General features: G+C 52.5%; 1 protein-coding gene across 1 annotated transcript in view; it reads right to left on the reverse strand.

Moving 5' to 3' along the window:
* Nucleotides 1-18,726, reverse strand: part of CUNH1orf50 (chromosome unknown C1orf50 homolog) — a 348,220-nt gene that overhangs the window by 226,828 nt on the left and 102,666 nt on the right. The window lies entirely within an intron of this gene.

Raw genomic sequence — 18,726 nt, forward strand, 5'->3', positions numbered from 1 at the left:
CCCAGCTTACTGCCATGCCCAAGGGTACCCCTGGCCTGAGCAGACCCCAGCTCCATCATCTACCCAACAACCCCCTATGGCAAAGATGTGCTGCCATGAGGAGGGACAGTGCAACTCTCATCTTTGGTATTTGCATCAGCTCTCAGATTCACCAAGCTCTCCATCTTGCTTGTCTTCACCCTAAGGAAAGCAGATTGGTCACTCTCCATCTGCCCACTTCCCGTCAGGGTTGGCTCCGAACTTAGAGCCTCTTGACTTCCCTCAGAGGTACATGTCACCTGCCTGGGTAGGACTTCATTACCATCCTTACTTAATTAAATAGGCCTTATTTTGGGGGGGATTGCGCTCATGGATCTCACTGGGGAGATTTGATTCCAAAGCCCCCTTAACACCCTACATGTCTGATTACTTACTTACCTACATGTCTGATTAATCATCAGAGAAGCAATAACTTGAATGGAAACCACTTTGAAGGAATAAATGCCAATGATGCCCAACAACCAGTCCCTGGAGCTGTCATGGGGAATTCATGAAGTGATGTGAACCTTGCTTTCTGAGCAGGCCATTTTGGCATTACCATTACAAAGCTGAGGGCTTCACTGATAAATAAATGACATACAACATTGGCTGGAAGGGTCTGTGGAGCCAAACTGTGCAAAAAATCTAACTATGCTATGTCTCTAGTTCAGCATGGGAGCAGGGTTACCTGATGGGCCCAGAAGGCAGCCCAGACCCAGTTCTCACCATCCTGCCCCAGTGCATCTCCCAGGAGTGGAGCTCCAAGGCAAGGTGCGAGCTGGGAAGAAGGAAGAGTCTTTTTATCATGCTGAAGATGGGCCTTGATACTGCCAGGAATGTAGACTACATGATCTGGGGGAAAATCATGTGAGTTTTGTGGTTACAGCCTTCACCTATAAGTGAGGATTGGGGCTCTGCTGCCTGCAAAACAAAGAACTCCTAAAAGCTTTTCTGACAACAGTCAAAGCTGCACTGTGTGGGAAGAACCAGGTGACACCATGGTGCAAGTCCACCTCTAAAGACAGCTCCTTAGGAATGGTGTGGGCATGAGATAGCTGCTCATGGTCATCTCGTGACTATGAAATGGTGGTGCCCCATCCCTGCAGACACCCAAGCTCAGGCTGGATGGGGCTCTGAGCACCTGATGGAGCTGGGGGTGTCCCTGCTCGTTGCAGGGAGGGTGGACCAGATGACCTTGAGAGTCCCTTCCAACTCAAACCGATCTATAACTGTATGATTCTATCATTTTGAAGGGCCATGGAGGGACCAGTGGCGTGCTGGACTGGAGTGGGAGCAAGCAGCGTCTGGATTTGGGGCAGGGATGGCAGCAGAAAGTTTTAAGCCCCACAGAGAGGCTGGAACAGAGCTAATCTCATGCTGGGGTGGGCTGGTGGGGAGCAGTTTGGGGTAGTCAGGCTAAAACATGCACAAGACAGGGTATGCACGAGACAGGGTATGCACGAGACAGCACTTGCAAGGACATGATTTGGGTGGGTATGTTGATCACCAAGGAGTCCAGGGACAAGGCACAGGCCTGGCGAAGCCCACATGGCTCCTCGGAGGAGGGGGGGGAAGCCCGGAGGTGTTTCGCAGGCACCAAGCCACCAGGGCCTCCCCCGAGGGCTGTAACTCCAGCTCGGCCCCAGTCCCGCTGTCAGGCCCTGCGCCCGGAGCTTGTTATTGCAGGTGCAGCACCACCTCCCCGCTGCCTGTCCCTGTCCCCTCCTGGTGCCTTTCCTCCGCTCTTTGCCCCCCACAACAGCCACCCCACAAGGAGGTGACCCCATAGCTCCCAGGGATCCAACCCTGTAGATCCCTCGAGGGACCCCCGAGGCCTCCCAAAATGTAGCGTCTGCTCTGGGACTCCAAAACACCTCTGCTGGCCGGCCCCAGGGCTGGGCGCTGCAGCTGCACGCAGGGAGTTGGTTATTTTATTCCCTTTGGAGCAGAGCCAGGCGTGGAGCTGAACACCCCCTCCTGTTAAAAACATCTCTTTGACATCTTGAATGACCTCAGCTCCGGGAGGTGCCACCGAGTGGTGCTCAGCAGCTCAGCTGGGCGCTCACCGGGCCTCCCCGGGCCTCTTTCAGCCCCTCTTCCAGCTCTTCTCCACTGGGTTTTGCTGGTGAGGATAACCAGGGGCTGTCTTATCGCGCAGCAAGTGTTTGCAAGCCCTCCACCCTCCCCTCTGCTTTGCAAGGAACAGAGGAGTGCTGGTGTGGAGGCAAAGCCCTGTGTTCCCATGCCCTGGCCTTGGCCTTGCTTAAACACCTTGATGCATTCCAGTACTGAGCTCCAAAAGACAAATAGTCCCACGGCTTTGACAATTAAGAAAAAGAAAAAAGAAAAAATATATATAGGTTAAAAAAAAAAGCACAACAAAACAAGAGCAGTGTTGGTTTGCATCTGCTGGCACAGACCAATCCCCAGTCCATGCATGGAGGCTCAGCGCAGCTCCCAGCGCAGCTCTGAAATAAGGTAATGCTCTGGAAGTGCTGGGCACTGACTCAGAGAAGTTTATGATGTAGGAAGTTCATAAAGCCTCCAGGAGGGCTCGGTGTCCAGATCCCCTTCAGCTCAGCAGTGAGGAATGGGGTGAAAGCTGATGAACGCACACATGGTGCGGGAGTGGTGGAAGGTGCCGAGCGGGCTGCAGAAAGCTGGGGAAGGCAGAAATGTGGGTGTTTGAGTTAATGCTCCAACGTGTGAATGCTGGAGGCTTGGGATGCAGAGAAGCAAGAAAGAAAAGATGTGGTGGTCAGGGCTGTGCTCTCCTACCAGATCCCAGGTGAGCACCCCAGCACCGGGGGTGCTCAGATAGTGTTCCCCATCTAGGTGAGGGGATAGCTTCATGGGCAGACATCCATCCATCCAGCTCTCATGGATCGGAGCATCTTATCACCAACCAGGTCATCCCCATCCAAACAATTTGAGCACAGCTCTCCCATCCTGCTAGAGGCTCTGGTATGGTGGATGGGTCATGGCACCTGTTCCAGCTGGTTGTGGCTCCCCCATGCCCAACCCAAAGACATCAGTCATGAAGATGGGTATCAGCCCATGCAAAACCCATTGCTGGGGTTCAAGGTACTGAGTTTCTGATCCCCAGCTTCAGCACTCAGCAAAGACAGCCACTCTCATTGACTCCCTTCTCCTGCCCCAGCTTCAGTCATCTCCAGAGCGCCTTGAGCTTACTTGGAGAAATCCATCTCTGATGGATGGGATCTGTTGTGCTTCTTTACCCCAGATGACTTTTCAGGGTCCAATTCAAGTGATTCTATGACTCTTTAAGGGAGGAGAGATGATCCTCCCATAAGAGAGCATGGTACACTAAGCTCAGGGGAATGAGAGAGTTGCATGGTAGAAAAAGACATGATTAGAACCATAACATTTCTATAAAAGGAGACATTAGCCCAGCAGAGACCGGGAAACAGGATCATGGAGCAGCAGGCTGGTCTCAGAGATGACAACAGAGTGAGACCTCTTAGAGGCACAGAGTGCAATTGCCACAAAATCACTGAGTCACTAAAGACTTAGGAAGGACGGAAAAGACAAGGAGGGATGGGTCAATAGACTTTGGTTTCTAGTTCTTATCTCTCTTTGTCTTAATGTTCTGCATTTCCCTTCCTTATCTGCTCTAATTTCTGTCCTATAAATGCCTCATGCATTACTTAGAAGACCAGGACAAGGCCTGGCTGGAAAGCAAAGGTCTGATCCTATCACTGCAAAGTGCCACTGGCCTCTTGCTTCATGGGACAGTGGAAGTATCACTCTCAGACCCCCACCAGGCTCATTGCTCCAACCCCTCTTTCATCTTTTACCTCTTGATTCACACCTGGACAGAGATGTGGGAGAAAGAGCATTTGAGTGCCATCTGAACCTCTTAGTCACAGCCCAAAACAGAGCCCTGATCTTTTGTACATGAGCTCTGTGGATCCCAGTGTGCCACAGCAAGGTAGAAAGGAGCCTGATGGGGCTCCCAGGCCTGGTGGCAGTTGCAGTTTCGACAAACAGTTTGAGCAAAGACCCCAGTGCTTCTGACATGCTGTTTTCTTCTGACAGAAGATGAAGAACTGGAGGTCACTCTGGAGAGACCTCTGTCTCTTGACGCCTTGTCCTGGATCAGAGATGGAGGAAACCACCAGCACATCTCCCAGGAAGACCACCCCATCTTCCATTGTCTACCTTGTCCTGCCTCATCCCACTTCTTTGTTGAGCCTGAGTTGTTTCAAAAGGAGATGCCTTAATTTGATGGCCAGAAGCAAAGCAAAAGAAGCTCAGTATTGTCACGTTGCAATGTTCCAGCAGCTGTGTTCAGCCAACCTCAACCTTCACCCAGCTGAGGGATGGAGCCACTCAACCTGACACTTGATTTTTCACCTTAGGGAGCCCACCCCTCTTGTATTCTGGACAGAGGTGCAGGTGGCTCAGGACATGGACTTGAGATGGCTCAGGAGTCTCTCTCTTTTTCTTTCCACCAACAGTTTGCCCTGAGCTCCTTGGCCTCCCAGCACTGCTGTGGCCCACCTTCCCACTTCTGAAATACAATGAAGCAGTTCATCCTGGAAGGATCTGAGATTTTTGCTTCTGACTTTTTCTCCCCTTTCCACATGATGTTCTGAGCTCCTGTTTCTCCATCAGACCAAACTGGACTTTTCCTATCAACCTTCCACTGATTTGGGAACGGTCTGCAAAGAGAAAGAAGGACAGAATTACCCTGTGTTCCTGCTTAGACCTCCCTCAAGATCATGTCAACCCCTGTGCTGGCCACCTCTCCATGCTTATTTGGCCATGATCTTCCTGCTGTGTTCTTTTCTATGGAATCATGGAATCATTTGAGTTGGAAGGGACTCTGAAAGACCACCTGGTCCAACCTCCCTGCAATGAACAGGGACATCCACAGCTCCATCAGGTGCTCTGAGCCCCATCCAGCTTGACCTTGGGTGTCTCCAGGGATGGGGCATCTCCCCCCTCTCTGGGCAACTTATGCCAGTGCCTCACCACCCTCACTCTAGAATATTTCTTCCTTATATCCAATCTATATCTCCATGTTTTTGCTCTAATCCAACACAACTAGACAGCCTCATGCTGCCAACATGACCTTTATTTTCAGGCAGGCAGCAACTGAATCATAATGATTTGTATACATTCTCTGATTCTATGATTCAGCCTTCCTCAGGGATTGTGGTGGGGTTTATAATCAGCAGCAGGACTACTTTTTGACATCTGAAGGATGGCTTCATCTGGAGGCCATCCAGACCAAGGCATTGTCATGCAAAGAACAGTACAAACACAAACACAAACACCTCCATGGGAGAGCTCTACATTTGAGCACATGAATCACCACTGGAGGCAGTAGATATGGATATGAAGCAGTTGGGTACAGTCTCTGTGACTTCCTCTGTTAAGGAGGTTCTGGTAAAATGGGGATCAGCCTCTGCTCCCAGGTAACAGCATTATGATGGGAGGTGATGGCCTCAAGCTGATCCAGGGGAGGTTTAGGTTGGATACTAGGGGAAATTTCTTCTTAGAAAGAGTGGTGAGGCAGTGGCACAGGCTTCCCATGGAGGTGGTAGAGTCACCATCCCTGGAGGTAATCAAGGAGAGGGTGGATGTGACACTGAGGGGTGCAGTTAGTAAGCAGTATTGATGGTAGGTGGATGGTTGGGCTGGATGATCTTAGAGGTCTTTTCCAACCTTAACAATTCTCTGAGAGCTGTCTCTCTTTCTGTCCCACACATTTCAGTACTGGAGAAGAAAACGAAGAATACAGAAAGCAGGAAGAGTAGAACAAAAAGTGAGAAACACGGGGGACAGCACGTCCTGTCAAGGAGTATCATGGACAGGGTGTCAAAAATCTCTATGAGTGGTGACAGGAAGATGGCTTTGCCAGTGTTCAGTCTGATCCCAGTCTCCCCTCTGCCCAGTTTGCCTGGATGGAGGTTGCTGTGTGGCCCTTTGCCTCTCGCCCTCCTGCCCGGTTTCTCAGTAATCACATTTTTTCCAGTCTCCTGTCTGTATGACCTGTTCCATAACAAGCTACAGTCTCACACTGATAGCATTCAAGGCTTTTGGGGCCACGGAGCCTGGGCCCAGCAAATCTCCCCTTCACCTCCCATACCTCAGTCTTCCCTTCTCTTTTGCCCCTAATCTGCACACAGTGAAGGAAAAAAAAATACAGGCAAGTAAGACATAAGCGACTTAACCAGTGGGAATTCTGTAATTGCAGATGGTGACAGATTTTTGAAAGACAAACATCTCCTAGCAGCTCTTGCATGGATATCTTGAGCCAAGTCTTGCAGGAACCTCAGTGTCCGACAAGCAGAGCCCCCAGCCTCTACATGTCTTAGCAAATTCACATCTTAGATTTGCAAAACAAGACCGGTGACTCATCTCAAGAGCTTTCAGAAAGCTCAAAAATGTGGTGCAGCAGAAAGAAATCTGCAAAGAAACACAAATCAGTGACAATGTTATCCACGGTGCTTCCAATGTGATGTGGCTTCCACCAGGATGTTTGCAGAGGGCTGTTTGGAAGTACACAATCTCATAGATCACGTAGGACAGTGACTTAGCTGATAGGAGAAGGGGAAATGGTTTCCAACTAAAAGAGAGGAGGTTTAGAATGGATATAAGGTTTATAGTGAGGGTGGTGAGGCACTGGCATAGGTTGCCTAGAGATGTGGTGGATGCCCCATCCCTGGAGACCCAAGGTCAGGCTGGATGAGGCTCTGAGCACTGATGTAGCTGTGTGTGTCCCTGCTCATTGCTGGGGTTTTGGACCAGGTGGCTTTTAAGAGTCCTTTCCAACTCAACCATTCTACAATTCTATTCTATGCTTCCATGCCTTTGTTCAAAGAGCAAGACATACTGCACAGGAGAAAACAGAAATGAACACTTCACTCTCTAACCCACAGGAATCACTCGACCTGACACTAGTGGCCATGCAGGAGTGGGGAGAGCTCCAAAGAGGCAAGAGACCCCTTCCCAGGGCTGTGGGTACAAGTCGATATTGGCTTCATCATGATTTGCACCCAGAAATCTCCAGGTTCCCCATGATGGAGCCAGGCAGAAGCCCTGGCATGCAGCCCTCGGCAGGGTGGGCGGCTGGAAGGGTTGAGGCACGTCTCCTTTGGCCCTCCGCCTGTTTCCCATCAGAAATGCCGAAAACTGAACCCTCTCCATGAAAACTTCTCCATTTTGATGAGTCAGCAAAGGTGTTGGCAAGTTTTGTGCCCAGCCAGCAAGTGACTGCTGGTTGGTTCTCGCCTTGCTCCAGAAGGTCCAGGCTGACCTCAGACTCTGTTTTCCCCACCAGCATGTCAAGTCCTGCAGGCGCTGGCCCGCTGCCTTACGCCCAGATCAGAGCTGGAGCTCTGTGAGCAGAAGCTCTAGGGTTAAAAGCTGTTTCATGCTAATATTGTCCATAAACTCATGTGAGAGATGAAGGCAAGTCCCTCCAGTGACAGGAAGCTGCTTTTATCACCCAGTGCTGATAATGCAGAAGGCGGCAGCCACTGCCTCTTTGCCAGCCTGGGAAAAGAGAGAGCTGCATAGTCTGTTGCCCGTGGGAGGCTATTCCCATGCTGCAGGTCTGGGAGTCCACGCACACAGTAAGGCCACCACCCATGGTCACATTTGGGGGTGGACAAGGGTGTGTCAGCAGTGCCAGTGATCAAAGCCATCCCCACCAGCGCTCCATGGCTTGTTCATCCCCTCCTACCCACACATTAAAGCACTTTATGCTGTACCTGGGAGTACAGATGAGCTCCAGCCCTGTGCAAAAGGGTGATATATGGCAACTGTGCAGAACAAGGGGATGGGCATGAAGTTCAATCTCCCCGTGCATGGAGGAGAGCCTGCTCTGGCTCCTGTGTGCTGCCCTGAGGGCTGGGAAGGGTTCCCATGAACTTCTCCCAGTGGTGGCAGCCACTCTGCTCATGGGGCCTGTCCCAGCACAGCACCTTCCCCAGTGCCCCAGTACAACTTCCTCACCTCAGTGAGCAGTGCCTTGCTTGGCTGGTCACACTCCAAAATGTCTGGGAGCCTCCAAGAGCACAGCACACCTTGGAGAGGTGTCCAGGGGCAGACTTGGTGCCCTTTCCCAAACTTAGGAGCCTTCTTCAGCTTGCAATTTGCTATGAAGACTTCCCTGCATCCATCATGCACAGCAAGCACAAAGAAGCATGGCTGCCCCATCCCTGGACTTGCCCAAGGCCACAGATGAGGATCTGGGCAGCCTGAGCTGGTGGGGGGCACCCATCCCATGGCAAGAGTTGTTTAGGATGGGCCTTAAGGTCCCCCCCAACCTAAGAACCATTCTGTGGTTCTTTTGTTCTACCAACTCTCCCTAGAGCTCCCAGTTCCCATAGCACATCCAGCCCGGGGCTATCTCCCTGCTTCCAGCACTGCCACCCCATCCCATCCCACCCATCTCCTCGGCACATCCTGGATGATTAAACCCAGCTGGTGTTGCTGTCTTCCTCCCACACCCATCCCTGGGCATACGCCTTCTGGGACCAATGTGGGCAGCACAGCTCCCAGGGCTCTTGGAAAGGGTCTGTCATGGGAGATAAGGGAGCCACGTGCCACTGTGGTGACAGGGAGTTGCCCTGCCAGACCGAGCTTTATCCCAAACCAAACAGATGCTGAGGCAAGGAGGGTCTGGGAAGGGGCGAGGATTTGGTATCTGGCTTCCTGGAGAGCCACAGCCCTGGGGAATCTGCTGAGCCTCCCATGGTAACACCCCAAACAGCACGGGGAGGAAGCAGCTGCCCAGCACGACTATAGGGCCAGGCACAGGGAGGACAAGGCAACATGCCAGGCAGTGGGACTGGTGCTCAGAGAGTGACATCAGCCCCAGTCCTTGCAGAGCTGCATCTTCACCATTGGCAAGGGAAATCACACACTGCGATGCCCGGGTTGGGTCGTCCCTTCACCCATCTTTCTGCCAGGGATGGGTCATTGCTTCACCCATGTCTTGTCTGGTTTCCACTTGACACCACCAAAATCCAGAAAGTTCATGAAATTAAGGTGAGACCCACATTGCAAAAAGCCTGGCTCTGCCTTGAGCCCTGCGTGAGGATCTCCTTCTGGTACCTAAAGGGGGACTATGCGAGAAAGGGGACAGACTCTTAGCAGGGTCAGCTGTGGTGGAACGTAGTGGGAGATTTTAGATATCCCTGCAGACAGCCAAGGTCTGAGCTCTGATGGAGCTGTGGGTGTCCCTGCACATTGCAGGGGGTTGAACCAGGCGGCCTTTAGGGTCCCTTCTAACTCAAACCATTCTATGACTCCATGATTCTATCATCCTCTGCTGCTCCTGGAGTTGGCCTCGGCCACGGGGGTGCTGGTGATAATTTAGCAACGTTTAATTAGAAGTTGGCCAGGTATGAGACTTGCCAGGGATTTTTGCCAGGGGCTTGTGCCTTCCCTTTCTTTCTGATACTGAGAAAAAGTACAGAAGGAATTTGCATTTCATGAAGAGCATTTTGGTCAATTCTTCATCCTGGAAATGTGGGTGAGGTGGGATGGGACCACCTGGTGAGGTGCTTTTGAAGGAGAATAAGGGAACATTGTGTGTTTTGTCTTCACAGCTCTGTGACAATGAGGCAGAATCAGTCCTTCAGGACCCCCTTTAGTCAAAATATTAATTTTCCCATTGCAGTTCACACAAACCCCAGATAAAGCAGTCTGGAGAAGTCCAGTTCCTTACAAATACCTTAGATTTCATCCCCTCCTGCTCAGCAGTGTCAGTGCGTTACTTCCCTTGTCACCACCAAGCCTTCCAGCCTAAACAAGGCCTGAAATGCAAACACAAACACCCAACCAGGGGAGAAAAACAGAACGAGAGAATGGGGCAGAGCAGCAGCTCTCAGCCCATCTGCTCCTGCGATAAAGGCGCAGGGCGGGATGCCAGCCAAGGCTGTGCTTTGTCCCCTCCGCAGGTTGCACCCAGTGCAGCTCTGCAGCCGTGCAAGATGTGTAGGTGTCCTTCTGCTCTCAGGGGATGCTCAGGTGCCAGCGCTGAGCGGGCACTGTCCCAGTGCTCTGTGCAACGGGACGCAGCCGATACCCCCCCCCACCATGCCAGCAGTTTGAATCGAGAAGCCGAGCCCTGAAGTTTTAACGAGAGCACTGGGCTCCATAAGGGGGCTTTACACCCAGCACCCGTCAGCCATCTCTCACAGCTTTCCACTCGCTCGGTAATCAAGCCCTGCTCTCAACAGTTAACAAAAGCGATAAATTATCAGCCAGGCTGCAATCACACATCCCGTGCTGCAGCCTCCCAACGTTAACCCCAATTAACTCCCCACCCCCAGTCAGACCACCCCATAGGACTTGCCTCAAACACACACTGCCCTCCCAGGGGCGGTGGGGCAATATTTGCCAGGTCCCTGTGTACAAGGCTCTTTTATCAGCACGGAAAAGTGAAGCCTCGTAAGGTCTAAACCTTGACACCAGATTTACTCCCTGAATCATAGACTTATGGGATGGAATGGTTTGGGTTGGAAGTAACCTTTAAGATCATGGAGTTCCAAGCCCCCTGCTATAGGCAGGGACACCTCCCACCAGATCAGGTTGCTCAAAGCCCCATCCAGCCTGGCCTTGAATGTCTCCAGGGTGGGGGCATCCACAACCTCTCTGGGCAATGTGATCTTGGTGCACTGAGCAGGCATCCAGCCCCACAGCGTGCTCACCCACTCCTAAAGGGACCCTCTCATCAACTGGGATCCTAGCAGAAGATGAGGGTCGCCCGTGCCACTGCCTCGTTTGACCCAGAGACCCCCAAGGTCAGGGAATGGGGCTCTGAGCACTCATGGAGCTGTGGGTGTCCCTGCTCATTGCAGAGGAGTTGGACCAGGTGTCCTTCAGGACCCCTTCGAACTCAGTCCATCCAGATTTCCCAAATTGCATGCTGCAGCCCTGAGCCTTGCACGTCCACAGAGAGGAGCCCTTGGAGAAACCCAAACCACTTTCTCCAGCACCTCTGAACTCTTGTCAGGAACATCTTCAGTTAGAAAGCTCTGAGTGCCAAGAAATTCTCCCCAAGGGCAAATCTCCCTTCGTGGTGACAGGAGCAAAGCTGCTCAGGTTCACATTGCTCCTCAAGGTGAATGTGTGGCGTGTCTTACCAACTAATTATGAAATCGCTGGCTACTCCAGAGGCAAAGAGAGGCATTTTATTGTGAGCAGAAGAATTAATCATACCTGAGGCAGTACAGATGTCAGCAAAAAACAATGCAGAAAGGGTTTCTCAGGAAGATTGCTTGACATAAACAGGAAAGGGTTTGGTGGTGGATTTTTTTTTTTTTCAGGTCTTTTTTAGATATAAGTGAAAGATACTCAATTGCTTTTGTGACTCCTGTTTTTACCCCTGCTTTCTAGACCTAATGTTCATGTGTGGTTACTGTGAGATATAAGGAGCAGCAGTGTTACAGCTGAGAAGTGGAACCTCCCCACGCCGAGGTGTCGGCGGTAGCGCTAGATGATGAGGATAGTTTATGGCAGTGATTAAATGACACAAAGGATAAAGCATCTCAAAAATGGTATTTAAGTAGGAAAACAAGAACAGACTAGACTTGGGCCCTCCGCTTGTGCAATGCTGGGCTGCTTCTCTGTCTGTCCCAGCACTCAGGTCCCATTCAAGGAAATACCTCTGACTGCTGTTTGCGTGTGTGCAGCATGCATTTCATCACACTGCTGTGTTTGTTGCGGAGTGGATCCCCTAGGTAACACGGCCACCCCTTCTTCCGCCCTTTCTTTGTGTGTTTTTCTCTGATTGGCCCTGTTACCCCCATCCCAAATGATGTGCTCTCCCATGGCTGTTTCCCATTTGGAGGCTGCTGAGGGATTGGTGCTGTAAGTTACCGCAGGGCGGTTGTGGTACAGCTTCTTCCTGGCAGTGTGGGGCTGTTGCTCCAGCCAGGGAGGGAAGGAAGGAATTGTGATCAATGCAAGAATGGAGGTTACAAAATGGACAAGTCTAAGTGTGAAACCAAGCCACATGGCATGGAAGGTGAGGAAGAAAAGGGAGAGCATGCAGGCAACACCAAGTTAGGCTGTAGAAAGTTCTGGGAGAAGGATGTTTCCTACAAATGATGAGTTTGATGGCAGAGGACATTCCCAAGGCTTGCCATCCAGCCTCTCCTCCAGCTCCATTTAGACTCAGGTGATCACAAACCTGGAGATGAGAATTGAGTCCCCCATTTTCCCACACACCACATCAGCCTGTGCATAGAACCAAAACCAGCAGCAGAAAGGCAACAAACCAAGGGAAGACTGCAGGATGCATTAGAGACACAAGACTCCACCAGGGACGTGCTGTGACCAGCAGGTGAGGACACTGTGTGGCAAAGACATAGCACTTTCCCTCCTCAGGTTTTCTTTTGCTTTTTAGGAGGAGCCATACAGCTCAGGAAAGGCTGCTCTTCCCCTCTTTGTCATCCTTATTTGTCACCTCTGGATGACACCAGGCATGACACGAGGTGACGGCGATGTCGTCTACCTGCACGTGCTTCCATACCCATGCCGATGACATCAGAGTCTCAGGGTTTGCACAGGGGACCCACTACCAGGAAATGACTTCTCTTTAAGCATGAGGAAAGCTCGGTGTTGCCTTTGTAGCTCCTAGTCCAACAAGCTGTAATATTCACAGGAATGAGACTCAAATTTCTAATTATTGGCTGAGTTATTTGTAGCTTCATATATTTTAAGGCCAGAAGGGACCATCATCTAGTCTGGCTTCCTTAAAAGGAAAGCTCCATGACCAACAACCAATTCCCCGAGCTTCGTTACAGTAATGAGCTCAGGAGTCCTGCCGTCTCGTCTCCTGCTCTAACTGCTCGCGCCCGCCATGCCAAACACAGCTGCTCAGATCTGCCTCCAGCTCCAAAGGGAGGTCTGAGAGTTCCTCCTGAATAGGTAATAAATCAAAGATCAGCATCCACGCTGATGGGCTGCGGGGTACAGGGTGCAGAGGAGGTAGGAGTGCTGTGCTACCAGCTCATGGATTTGTCCTGGTGCACAGTCAGCCCCTCTCCCGTGCCCGCCCGCCCCAGGCTGATGGGACGGGGCTGCCTCTCTGATCTCACGGGAGAGCTGTCCCACACACAGCCTCCTCCTTAATCTGCAGCTCACTCTGACAGCAGCCTGAGCCGGGGGCTGCGTGCTGAGGCGGGCCGGCTGCCTTGCAGGTGTCCAGGTTGCACACCCTCCCTCAGCTGCTGGGCTCTGGGGAGAAGTGGCAGAGGCCCTGCAGGGCTTCCAGTCCCATCCTGGCCTCCAAACCCATCACAACCCCCATCCCATTGCAGCCCACATCTCCATCACAGCCACCATCTCCAACACAACCCCTATCCCCATCACAACCCTCATCCCATCATAACTCCCATCCCCATCACAACCACCATCCCATCATAACCCATATCCCATTTCAGCCCCATTCCGTTGCAGCCCCCATCTCCATCATAACCCCCATCCCATTTCAGCCCCCATCCCATCACAGCCCCTGTCCCCATGTGCAGCACAACGGGGTTCTGTTGGAGATGGGAGAGGGAACCCTTGATACCCACCAGCCACCAGCCTGGCCCCAAAGCCTGGCACCGCATCTCACTATGCTCTGCTCCTGCCAGCCCTGGGCATCAGCACAGGGATCATAAAGCAGACAGTAACCAGATACCCAGTGGAGCTGTGAAAAGGCCACATGGCACCTCTGCCAGGACCTTTGTCCCCATCCCAGCCCTCAATTCGAATGGCACTGGGAACAGTATAGTGATGGCTCTCCTCTCTACCATAAGTCAGAGGCAAAGTGAGGGACAACAGCCTCCAACTGCTGGCACCAAACCCCAGGAACAATAGCTCAATTCTTCGTGTATTCATAGAAGGGGGATTTGGAGGTCTGCCACCTGAACTACATGCAATGGAGGCCAACCCCTGACTTGCACCATTTGGATTCTCCAGGCCACCAGCCAAGGGTAGACTTAGAATCACAGAATCCCTAAAGTTGGAAGGATCCTTTATAGGTCACCTGGTCCAACTCCCCTGCAATGAACTTGTCTTTGTGGAGGAAAGCTGGATGAACAGGGGGCTAACAATACTTCTACAGTGATGTTCATACATGCTTCTGGCTGTCCTCTCTTGCTTTTCCTGAGGCACTTTGGGGACTTCTGTGTTTCCCACTGAGGCTCCAGATCTGCAGAAGTGCCACCGCAGTGGTTATGGCCACCAGTAGCAACCTCAGCTATGGAAAGATAGATGGGATTGGTTGGGGTTGGGCACACACAGCTTCATGAGAACCAAAGGCCACCCCACAGCCTGACAGCTCATGGAGGAAGGAGATGTCCCAAGTTCTTGGTCAGGACACCAACTGCAGCCTGTGTCTGCACCGTGACCGCTGGAAAGAGACAGGGCAGCAAAAAGACAGCAAAGCAGCTGTAAATATGATCAGCAGAAGAGAACCCATTGCATCAATCAGCGATGAGCACCGTAGGCACTTCCCACACACCAGCTTGAACTGCTCTGGCTATGACAGCCCTGTGAGTCACTGCCCCAGTGTCTACCTGCTGGGATGCGTTGGCTGCTGGTTGCACTGTGCAGCACAAGTTGCTTACCCGCGTTGCCACAGCTACCACCCATCCTCCCTGCTGCCATGGTGTTTGTAGTGATAACAGACGCAGCTCAAGACTTCTCCTTCCTGCAGGCAAGAGGAGATTTTGTGCCAGCAGAGGAGCAGGCTCTGGGAGGAATGAGGGCTGGGTCAGAGGTGTGGCACAGAGAGCATTAATTTGGGGGGAGTTCTGCTCACTTGTGCATTGAATTGGCCCAGCCATCACCCTGTGCACCCATGTACGAGTCTGTCACCTCCTTGGGTGCAGAGATGAGACGTGACAGGTCCATTGGCATCAAGGTACAGTGAGAGACCTGCTGGAAATCCCATCTGTTTTTGCTTCTCAGGATAGCTCGATTCCTGCCTCAGGAGCCTGAACGGGCAGACTCATGTGGGTCTGCAGAGCCCTGAAAAACCCAGCACAGTCATTTCAGAGCCCAATAAGAAGCAACCCACATTTCCTACCTCCATTGTCCGGGGAACCACAAGACCTGATCAGTTAGGGTAGTGAGGATAGCTGGTCTCACCTGGCCTGGCTGCTCAGGCAGTGGGGAAGGAGCAGCTCCCTCCACCCTGGGCTCACACAAAGGGTAGGCACTGGGTTAGCTGCTAGCCCATGGGAAAAAGGAGACTTGCCTGCTGGGGAGGGGCTGGGCAGTCTCAGGCGGCCAGTGACTTATTGCAGGATCCTGGGGTGATAAATTGTGGCTAATTGTGGGCAGGTGACAAAGGCAGACTAAAGGGAAAGGGAGCAAGGACATTCACTCCCTTGGCAGCTGCTACCCTGCCCTGCCCCCTCCTTTCACTGTTCACTTCAGGCCCGTTTGAACTGTGAAAGCAATGTTTTCCAGAATCTCCTGAACCATCCTCTGAGGGTTCCTCTTGCTCCCCTCTCTTCCCATCCCTTTGCTCTCCTGGTGGCTGTGCAGTCCTGCCAGCAGCACTGTGTTGCAGTCCTTGCAATGCCACGCTATGTCACAATGGATGCTTCACCTTCCCCTGAGACCCACTTACGTCCTCTGGGTCCTGCTCCTATCCCTGGTGCTCATTTGGGTGGGAGGAACAGCACAATGTTCTGCCTATCCACAGCATCCTGCAAAAGGAAAGAGTTGGACTGGGTCTTCACACCATCTGGAGAAAAGTATTCTGCAGATGGGACAGGGAGATTGTTGTGACCCCTTGGAGGGGCTGCTGGCCACATAGCGCATTGTTTCCCTGTCCCTGGCAAAACTGAGCCTTCTGTAAAGAACCCAGTGCTTCTGCGGGGTCTGCAGCCCCACGCAAATTTGTGACCAGCTCTTAGTAGAGGTCGAATGAGTCAACCAGGGCAGGCACTTCTTACCCAACCCATTGCAAGCTGCTTTCATGAGGGCTGTCCTTGATTTCTGTGCTGTGTTGGAAACAGTGTTCTGCATTTCTCCACTTCCCACTTCCCTTCAGACAGCCTCGCTCACGCTCGCCTGCTTCTTTGCATCTTGTCAGAAGATGATACCCACATTGGAAGAGCAGTCTTAAATAAAGATTTCACAGGCAGACAAAAATTAGCAAGTAACATGCTACACAAGTGAGCTAGAATCATTTCCTAGCTGTACTCTATAGAGCTCCTTAGGGTCTACTCCACCTGCCCACCATCCACCCTAAGCCACTGAACATTTGAACTTGACTGATATAGTCAGATAGCAATTAATTGGAGAGAAACACGTTGCAAATGCCACTAACGGGATTTATCACGCTTGGAAATTATCAGTGTTTGCCTGCACATTTACTGCTTTCCATCTCACCCAACCACAAACAGCCGAAAGCCAAAAGCACACGGAACATGCCGTTTCAGCAGTGAAAGTAATCTGAACTCAAAGAGAAAAGGGGTGAGGTTATAGGTGAGCACTGCCCACATTTGTGTTGTTGATTTGGAGTATCTCCAGTAATCTTGGCACGATTAAGCTCATGGCAGATGTGTGACCTTGGCAGCACATCTGCAATGCTGACAAGAGATAACTGAGTCCCACAGTGTCCCAGAATTATTTTTCTCCCATCCCTGAGCCCTCTGATTGGGAATCCATACGATCCTGTGGCAAAGCTTGCTTGTGACACAGAGACAGCATTACCCACATCACCACCATCCCTCCCTCTGCCCAGAGAAATGAAGGCAGTAGTGATGATCCATTTGAAGCTGTTTGGCAGCGCAGATGAGATGTCATTAACTCACTGCCTTACATCACTTGTGTTTGCTTGCAGACCAAGCAGGTGCCTCCACACTCCCACTCCAGAAAAGCTGCAGCATCTCTGCCACCCGTCCCACGCAGCTGCAGTGTCCCCGTGGCACTGCCCTGTCCCTAGGGTGGGGTGGGAGGAGGCCGTCCACTTTCAGCAGCTTCTGGCTGCCCCAAAGCACTGCTGCTTCAAGTGCTCCCTGGCACACACACTGTGTGGATTAGATATTTAGAGGACACCTGCCCTCACCCTGGAAAACAAACTAGGCAGCCTGAACTTGGAGGGTGCTCCGCGGTTGCTGAGGCTGATGCTGCCTTACACCACTTCATCCTATGCTGGATTCCAGAGGTTCTATTTGCTGGCAGCAAGCAAAGAGCAAAAGATCCTGCTTGTCATTTTAGGAGGCTCCAAGCAATGTTTAAAGCCAGAGCTTACTTGCATGTCTGCCCTGATTCCCAGTGTCCTTGCCAGATTCCCACTAGGATTCCCTGGGTGAACCTGGAAGAGAGGAGCTCATGCACAGAGCATCCCAGCCTCCAGAGCCACACACTGTGAAAAAGGGCACATTCAGTCCCTTCCCTCTTTCCTCCCATGATTGCCTGCAGTGCTTTGGATGGCCAGACATCCTTCCTCCCATTCCCATGGTGCTCCAATCCCCAGGTCTACAAGGAGCTGGGAGCTACCCCATCTCTTCCAATTGCCCATTTCTCTTTTCAACTGCATTGCTGCCCCAAGGTTTTGTCTAAGGGGGTGGTCATTCCAGGAGGCAGAAGCCCTGCAGCAATCATTCCCTTGGCTTGGCCCAAGCTCCCCACAGCCCCACACTGGGGTCACAGTGGCTGTGACCATCCCAGACAGCGCCTGGGCTGCAAATGCATCAAACCCCTGGTGCACCCAGCACCCGGCACCACTTGCTGCGTGTTTGTCTGTCTGCCTGTCTCCTTTGAATGAGGTTTCCATAGAAACAGGCATGTCAGCAGCCCACTGCAGCCTGGTTCTGGTGCATTACCCAGCATGAAAGCACACAGCTGCAGCGCATTGTCCGGCAGCTGTTCCCACATCCCCTGGTGCTCAGCACCGCCGCCGGAGCACTGCGAGGCCGCGAGGACACAGCACTACAGCTCTGTCACCCAGGCACCCAGCCAGGGCTGGAGATGCTTCTTTGTGGGGTCAGTTCCCACTCTTTTCAGCTGCACGCTTCCCAGCGGTGCCCTATATGGGACGCGACGGAAACCTGCCCCATGCTGTGCTTCCACCCTGCAGCTCAGGTCTCACGCTCGCTCCCAGACGACACAAAGCCCAGCTGGCTGCACCTCACCACCAGCCCAACCCTGCAGCGGGGTGAAGGCACGAGGAGCTCGCCGAGCTGGAGAGATCAGGCTGGGACCCATCTGCGTGTGTGGCATCGGCCCAGCAGCCGCTCGGCGTGGGATTGGCAGCACACAGTAGCACAAGTGGCCGCGCGGGGGGCCTGGGGAGGATGGAGCTGGCTGCAGGGTGAGGCACAGAGCATCTCCCAGACAGGAGATGCCAACAGAGCTGCTGTTGTGGCCCCGCCAGGACTGCTCCCAGCTGGGAGAGGGGCAGATCCCCTTCCTCCCACCCGCCCTGTCCCCGACACCCGGCTGCAGCTGCCTCTCCCAACACTGAAGGGCGCTCGCTGAAAACCCAGGGTCCTGGGGATGGTACTGTGGGAACGCATGGGCAGTCAGCACAGCTCGGCCACAGCGTGGGCTCCTGTCCTTTTGGGAGGGCTTCCAGCTCGGAGGAAACTGCCTTTGTGACCATTCCTTCCAAATCTTCCTTCATGGAAGATAGACGTCCCCCTGCAGCCCCCTTCTCTTTTGCTGCTTTGTCCCAACCCGTTCATTCATTCTGTTTGTTCTCTCGAGTCC

This window comes from Cyrtonyx montezumae, unplaced genomic scaffold (genome assembly GCF_038088225.1).
Source record: "Cyrtonyx montezumae isolate F1298 unplaced genomic scaffold, pur_monq_1.0 scaffold_21, whole genome shotgun sequence".
Lineage (NCBI taxonomy): Eukaryota > Metazoa > Chordata > Aves > Galliformes > Odontophoridae > Cyrtonyx > Cyrtonyx montezumae.